The sequence below is a fragment of the Salmo salar genome, unplaced genomic scaffold (genome assembly GCF_965601325.2).
Source record: "Salmo salar unplaced genomic scaffold, fSalSal1 ptg000257l, whole genome shotgun sequence".
Taxonomy (NCBI): Eukaryota; Metazoa; Chordata; class Actinopteri; order Salmoniformes; family Salmonidae; genus Salmo; species Salmo salar.
In genome coordinates this window covers 2,703,511-2,712,427 of record NW_027675339.1, presented here as the reverse complement: position 1 = coordinate 2,712,427, position 8,917 = coordinate 2,703,511, and positions in this window count along the sequence as shown.

The following is an 8,917-nucleotide window of genomic DNA, read 5'->3' as shown; positions in this document are numbered from 1 at the left end:
AATAGCTGTAAAATAGTCATATGTTTGAGAAATTGAAGTAATAGCATTTCAAACGTTTTGAAAATCGCGCCACTGGATTAGACTGGCTGTTGCGTAGGTGGGACGAATTCGTCCCGCCTAGCCCATAGAGGTTAAATGTAGTTGGCTAAAGTGTATGTAAACTTCTGACTTCAACTGTAGCTACCTAACATTAGTTGGCTACTTATACATCAAACTTACCAGTATATTAACTATATTCTAACTAACTACCCAACGTTTATTGACTTGATTATTCACATCATTCTTAGCCAAGGGGTCGTGTGCTTTCTCAGTGGACATTGTTAATTCGGGTGCGTTCCTAAATTCGCTCTGGCTCTCTACTCCGATTTCAGAGCACTCTCGTCTGAGTGTACCGGAGCTTAGAATAACTGAAGAATTTACTAGCGCTCAACACCCGTTGAATATGTCCAGGTGTCAGTAAACGTAAAAAAAAAGCTCAAATTAAATTGTTGCGAGCAGCACAGTTAGTCACCAACGCTCTGGATAACATGAAAACAGCCTAACCAGCTCTGCTAGGGCAAAAAAAATGGTAAGAGTGAGGTTTTTTCTCATTTGTGTCTAGCAAGCTATCCAACGGTAGCCAGTTCGCTTAGTCTTTGCTTTACTGTCTTTGTGAGGTCAGAACGCTTGGCTCGACCCTACTCCTCAGCCATATAGTATTGGTTTACAAACAGTGGCCTTATACGAGCTCATGTTTTGGTTTCTGATGGGGTAATACAGTTGAATCATTTGAGGCATTTATAAGTTATATTCTTCAAGAATCAATGGCTAGATGGTAAATGGGTCTTTCTATAACTGCCAGTGAAGATTTCCTGTGGGGGTCAAATTGTTAGAGCTGTTGATAAGTCATCGTATAATATTCTGGCAATTATTTTCATGCCATTACATTGAAGGCGAACATTTGTCTTTTCTTAGCAAGGTGTTGCTAAAATAATGTTAGCTGCTAATGCTAATCGCTAGCTAGCTTGCTAAATGTATTAAGAGTCAAACGTAGCTGGCTAATACTGCCTGGTGCCAGTGCTGGTGTAGGCATAGATAAGCATGTTTGTGCAGCGGTATCTTGTCAGAGAGGAATAAGAAGTTTGAATATGTTGGCTAGCTAGCCGGCTACATGAAGTAAGAAAACATGTAATGTAACATCTAATTAGGGTCATCTGGAAACACTGACCAACACTTTGGTTCTTACCATGTCTTCTTCTTCGCTGAGGTTTATTGTCAGTCTACACTCATCAGGTGTATTGCTGCCACCTACTGTACGGGGTTGTAAAAAATACCCCCCCAATTTTTTTTTTTAAAGAACAAATCATTCTAATTAAAATGATAGAATACAAAATAAACAGTTTGACTAGTGCAATTTCTCACTTGCGCTATAAACACAACTCAGTCCACCTTCTACACTATTAGTGTGTTGGGATCCTTCTCCTGCATGGCTTCACTGCAGACTGTGGGACATCCACTACCTTCTCTCTACTCACTCCTTCAGCTATTTTCACTGCCTGCACATAGGACACCTGCTGGATGGGCCTGATCCTAGCTACTGTGACATCCTTCATCCGTACAGGGCACTCCAGGATCTTGGGAACGTGATTCCCATCACAATTACAACAACATGCTTCATCTGACTCTTCAACTACGACATATTTATTCCTTGGACAAACACTTGACGCGTGTCCAAACTTTTACGATTGTAACACCGCAGCGGCTTCTGTACATAGGGTCTCACCGCATATCTCACATACCCAGGTTTTACATAAGATGGGAGAATCAGTTCACCAAATGACAGTAAAACCTTCCTGCTATCATTCATTTTATTGACGTGCGTATACCTGGAATGTTTTCCCTAAACCACCCAGCCTCTATGTCCAACGCAACACCAGAGATGACACTTTTAACCGGTGCCCTACTCTGAAAGTCATAGCCTTCCACATCGTACGTCCACATCTTGTTGAGTCACAGAGCTTCTTCTTTTGTGCTGTTGACACACGAAATGAGCATCATACCGCTCCTGGTCACTCGAACCGATTCCACTTTACCCAATTCATCCTTCACCATCTTTGAGACCGCTAACAGGTCACCCTAAAAAACATCCTTGCTGATGATTCCCACTCCAACCATAAACTGCTGTTCATTACCAACTTTAACCCCTTTCACTCCACTGTTATTCACCATCGTCCACTCAGTCTCAACAACTGTACAGAGTCACTGTTCTTCACCATCGTCCACTCAGTCTCACCAACTGTACAGAGTCACTGTTCTTCACCATCGTCCACTCAGTCTCACCAACTGTACAGAGTCACTGTTCTTCACCATCGTCCACTCAGTCTGCACAACTGTACAGAGTCAATGTTCTTCACCATCGTCCACTCAGTCTGCACAACTGTACTCACACCAATAGAATCCCACAATGCTTCCTCCATTGCTCCTCCAGTGATCCCCTGGACTCCCTGCTCTTTGCTGTGAAAGATGAGAGTTTGTGTTCTCGAAGTAGCATCTATATTGTTCTCATTCCAGTACAGTTGCTGCTTCACCAACTTTTTGAATAAAAAATAGTGAAAATGTTGTCCATATCGCCCAGCCCTACCTAGTCTAGCTAGACTAAAGAGCCTCCTGACTAACGTTGGCTAGCATGCATAACTTCTGGTGAATGAAGCTTACTTGTGTTCCCCCGGGCTTTTAAAAGAGATTTTGTGACAATTAGCTTAGGAACTGTGTGTCACAGCATCACAATGTGAAATGCGATTGGTCGACAGTCTCTTGGACGGGCATTACACGTTTTGACATTTTCTGGAAAAGTTTTTCTTTGGAAACTTTTGTTTACTAGCCTGCCTATTGAATTTGGAATGCGCTGTAGTGCTCATCTCTGAAACTCACTTAGATAATTCCTTTGATACAGCAGTAGCAATACAGGAATATAACAACTACAGAAAAGACAGGAATGCCTATGGGGGAGGTGTTGCTGTATACAGTGCATTCGGAAAGTATTCAGACCCCTCTGTCAGGTTGGATGGGGAACGTCACTGCACAGCTATTTTCAGGTTTCTCCAGAGATGTTAGATCAGGTTCCAGTCCGGGCTCTGGCTGGGCCACTCAAGGACATAGAGACTTATCCCGAAGCCACTCCTGCGTTGTCTTTGCTGTGTGCTTAAGGTCATTGTCCTGTTGGACGGTGAACCTTCACCCCAGTCTGAGGTCCTGAGCACTCTGGAGCAGGTCTTTCATCAAGGATCTCTCTGCACTTTGCTCTGTTAATATTTCCCTGGATCCTGACTAGTCTCCCAGTCCCTGCTGCTGAAAAACATCCTCACAGCATGATGCTGCCACCACCATGCTTCACCGTAGGGATGGTGCCAGGTTTCCTCCAGACATGACTCTTGGCAGTCAGACCAAAGAGTTCAATCTTTGTTTCATCAAGACAGAGAATCTTGTTTCTCATAGTCTTAGAGTCTTAAGGTGCCTTTTGTCAAACTCCAAGCAGGCTATCATGTGCCTTTTACTGAGGAGTGGCTTCTGTCTGGCCACTACCATAAAGGTCTGATTGGTGGAGTGCTGCAGAGATGGTTGTCCTTCTGGAAGGTTCTCCCATCTCCTCAGAGGAACAAAGCCTCCTTCACTCACGCCGCCAAACATACCCTCCTAAAACTGACTATCCTACTGATCCTCGACTTCGGCGATGTCATTTACAAAATAGCTTCCAACACTACTCAGCAAACTGGATGCAGTCTATCACAGTGCCATCCGTTTTGTCACCAAAGCCCCATATACCACCCACCACTGCGACCTGTATGCTCTCGTCGGCTGACCCTCGCTACATATTCGTCGCGAGACCCATTTGCTCCAGGTCATCTATATGTCTTTGCTAGTAAAAGCTCCACCTTATCTCAGCTCACTGGTCACCATAGCAACACCCACCCATAGCACGCGCTCCAGCAGGTATATCTCACTGGTCATCCCCAAAGCCAACACCTCCTTTGGCCGCCTTTCCTTCCAGTTCTCTGCTGCCAGTGACTGGAACGAATTGCAAAAATTGCCGAAGCTGGAGACTTATATTTCCCTCACTAACTTTAAACATCAGCTATCTGAGCAGCTTACCGATCACTGCAGCTGTACATAGCCCATCTGTAAATAGCCCATCCAACTACCTACCATATCCCCATATTGTTTTTATTTATATTTTTTTCTCCCTTTTGCACACCAGTATTTCTACTTACACATCATCATCTGCACATCTATCACTCCAGTGTTAATTTGCTAAATTGTAATTACTTCACTACTATGGCCTATTTATTGCCTTACCTCCTTACTCCATTTGAAAACACACTGTATATAGACTTTTCTATTGTTATTGACTACTTTTGTTTATCCCATGTGTTGTTGTTTTTTTGTCGCACTGCCTTGCTTTATCTTGGCCAGGTCGCAGTTGTAAATGAGAACTTGTTCTCAACTAGCCTACCTGGTTAAATAAAGGTGAAATAAAAATCTTTACCAAAGTGCTTCTTCATTCATTACTCTGGTAAAGACAGTTATTCCGTGCTCCATGTTGGATCCAACATCCCTAACAAATTGATGTTTATAATGTGTTATTGTCTGGTTGATTTACTGTAGGGTCTCGTTAGTCTGTTTGGACACAGAGATACTTAGCTCATAATGTGTAGAGAACTGTTCCTTGGTGGATAGGCTATTGTACAACACACAGAGCTATTTTCCTTTTTTCAGGACATTTAGAATGACAACACATTACAGAGTAGCCTAGTGGGATTATTCACAAAATTATCTGGTGATCAGGTTATGAAATGTCACAACAAAGACATTTTAGTGTCCATGTTTCACCTGAAATATTAAATGATTTATAGTCCTAGGTCTATGTTGTTGTTGTTGTTAGGTGAAGTTATGGGTCCTACAGTAGGTCTATGTTATTGTTAGGTGAAGTTATGGGTCCTACAGTAGGTCTATGTTGTTGTTAGGTGAAGTTATGGGTCCTACAGTAGGTCTATGTTATTGTTAGGTGAAGTTATGGGTCCTACAGTAGGTCTATGTTGTTGTTAGGTGAAGTTATGGGTCCTACAGTAGGTCTATGTTGTTGCTAGGTGAAGTTATGGGCCAATTTGTTAAACACTTAATGTACAAACCCTCAGTTTCAGGCTGATGAGTGAAAGTTTCTCTAGGCTGAGGAGGTATATCCAAGCGAGCCAGAAATGTGGAGCAAGAAGAAGAAATAGTGTGTGTGTGTGTGTGTGTGTGTGTGTGTGAGCTATTTCGGGACATAGGAGGAACTGTGAGGCGCTGTAACAGCCGCTTGATATATGATATAGGAGGGAGAGTGGGGTTAAACTCTCGTTGGGGAAAAGGCGACAAAACCAATAGATAACGGATAAGGAAAGCTATATGTAAAAATAGAACATTGATATAATAAAGTATGTTAAACTGATAAAACTGGGAAATACATAGGATACAATAAAAAGCAGTAAACGCATACACATAGTGTGTAGGCAGGAAAAACATACGAATAAAATATAAACTACAGAGTTAAATAAAGCCAAGTTATTTTATTCTAGCTAAAACACCCAACCGCGATATAAAGTTATAGCATAGCGCAGTAGAAACACTAGTAAAGAATAAAATATAAACTACAGAGTTAAATAAAGCCAAGTTATTTTATTCTAGCTAAAACACCCAACCGCGATATAAAGTTATAGCATAGCGCAGTAGAAACACTAGTAAAGAATAAAATATAAACTACAGAGTTAAATAAAGCCAAGTTATTTTATTCTAGCTAAGATAAAACACCCAACCGCGATATAAAGTTATAGCATAGCGCAGTAGAAACACTAGTAAAGAATAAAATATAAACTACAGAGTTAAATAAAGCCAAGTTATTTTATTGTAGCTAAAACACCCAACCGCGATATAAAGTTATAGCATAGCGCAGTAGAAACACTAGTAAAGAATAAAATATAAACTACAGAGTTAAATAAAGCCAAGTTATTTTATTCTAGCTAAGATAAAACACCCAACCGCGATATAAAGTTATAGCATAGCGCAGTAGAAACACTAGTAAAGAATAAAATATAAACTACAGAGTTAAATAAAGCCAAGTTATTTTATTCTAGCTAAGATAAAACACCCAACCGCGATATAAAGTTATAGCATAGCGCAGTAGAAACACTAGTAAAGAATAAAATATAAACTACAGAGAGTAGTTAAATAAAGCCAAGTTATTTTATTCTAGCTAAAACACCCAACCGCGATATAAAGTTATAGCATAGCGCAGTAGAAACACTAGTAAAGAATAAAATATAAACTACAGAGTTAAATAAAGCCAAGTTATTTTATTGTAGCTAAAACACCCAACCGCGATATAAAGTTATAGCATAGCGCAGTAGAAACACTAGTAAAGAATAAAATATAAACTACAGAGTTAAATAAAGCCAAGTTATTTTATTCTAGCTAAGATAAAACACCCAACCGCGATATAAAGTTATAGCATAGCGCAGTAGAAACACTAGTAAAGAATAAAATATAAACTACAGAGACTAGTTAAATAAAGCCAAGTTATTTTATTCTAGCATAAAACACCAAACCGCGATATAAAGTTATAGCATAGCGCAGTAGAAACACTAGTAAAGAATAAAATACCATAGAGCTGCTGGTTCCCTAGGGGGCCGCAGGATCAGATTACGATAACTAGGAGAGACAGAGAGGAGCTGGAAAAACCCTGAAAAATAGGAACCAGGACTAAGATAGACAGAATAAAATAGGAACGAAGCAATAAGAAGCAATCGGACAAACTAGCGAGCAAATAAATATAAAAAGAAAAGAATAGACATTATAAGAAAGCAAAAAACAAAAGGATTGAATAAAGTAAAGCTGAGGTATAGATAACCCTCAAAATGAATAGGACAGATTCCCCCACCTTACTCCCATGGACAGATTCCCCCACCTCACTCCCATGGACAGATTCCCCCACCTCACTCCCATGGACAGATTCCCCCACCTCACTCCCATGGACAGATTCCCCCACCTTACTCCCATGGACAGATTCCCCCACCTCACTCCCATGGACAGATTCCCCCACCTCACTCCCATGGACAGATTCCCCCACCTCACTCCCATGGACAGATTCCCCCACCTCACTCCCATGGACAGATTCCCCCACCTCACTCCCATGGACAGATTCCCCCACCTCACTCCCATGGACAGATTCCCCCACCTTACTCCCATGGACAGATTCCCCCACCTCACTCCCATGGACAGATTCCCATGAGGAAGAGGGAGAACGAACCCCCACCTTACTCCCATGGACAGATTTCCCCACCTCACTCCCATGGACAGATTCCCATGAGGAAAAGGGAGAACGAACCCCCACCTTACTCCCATGGACAGATTCCCATGAGGAAGAGGGAGAACGAACCCCCACCTTACTCCCATGGACAGATTCCCATGAGGAAGAGGGAGAACGAACCCCCACCTTACTCCCATGGACAGATTCCCATGAGGAAAAGGGAGAACGAACCCCCACCTTACTCCCATGGACAGATTCCCATGAGGAAAAGGGAGAACGAACCCCCACCTTACTCCCATGGACAGATTCCCATGAGGAAAAGGGAGAACGAACCCCCACCTTACTCCCATGGACAGATTCCCATGAGGAAGAGGGAGAACGAACCCCCACCTTACTCCCATGGACAGATTCCCATGAGGAAAAGGGAGAACGAACCCCCACCTTACTCCCATGGACAGATTCCCATGAGGAAGAGGGAGAACGAACCCCCACCTTACTCCCATGGACAGATTCCCATGAGGAAAAGGGAGAACGAACCCCCACCTTACTCCCATGGACAGATTCCCATGAGGAAAAGGGAGAACGAACCCCCACCTTACTCCCAAGGACAGATTCCCATGAGGAAAAGGGAGAACGAACCCCCACCTTACTCCCATGGACAGATTCCCATGAGGAAAAGGGAGAACGAACCCCCACCTTACTCCCATGGACAGATTCCCATGAGGAAGAGGGAGAACGAACCCCCACCTTACTCCCATGGACAGATTTCCCCCACCTTACTCCCATGGACAGATTCCCCCACCTTACTCCCATGGACAGATTCCCCCACCTTACTCCCATGGACAGATTCCCCCACCTTACTCCCATGGACAGATTCCCCCACCTTACTCCCATGGACAGATTCCCCCACCTTACTCCCATGGACAGATTCCCCCACCTTACTCCCATGGACAGATTCCCCCACCTTACTCCCATGGACCGATTCCCATGAGGAAGAGGGAGAACGAACCCCCACCTTACTCCCATGGACAGATTCCCATGAGGAAAAGGGAGAACGAACCCCCACCTTACTCCCATGGACAGATTCCCCCAACTTACTCCCATGGACAGATTCCCCCACCTTACTCCCATGGACAGATTCCCATGAGGAAGAGGGAGAACGAACCCCCACCTTACTCCCATGGACAGATTCCCCCACCTTACTCCCATGGACAGATTCCCATGAGGAAGAGGGAGAACGAACCCCCACCTTACTCCCATGGACAGATTCCCATGAGGAAGAGGGAGAACGAACCCCCACCTTACTCCCATGGACAGATTCCCATGAGGAAGAGGGAGAACGAACCCCCACCTTACTCCCATGGACAGATTCCCATGAGGAAGAGGGAGAACGAACCCCCACCTTACTCCCATGGACAGATTCCCATGAGGAAAAGGGAGAACGAACCCCCACCTTACTCCCATGGACAGATTCCCATGAGGAAGAGGGAGAACGAACCCCCACCTTACTCCCATGGACAGATTCCCATGAGGAAAAGGGAGAACGAACCCCCACCTTACTCCCATGGACAGATTCCCATGAGGAAGAGGGAGAACGAA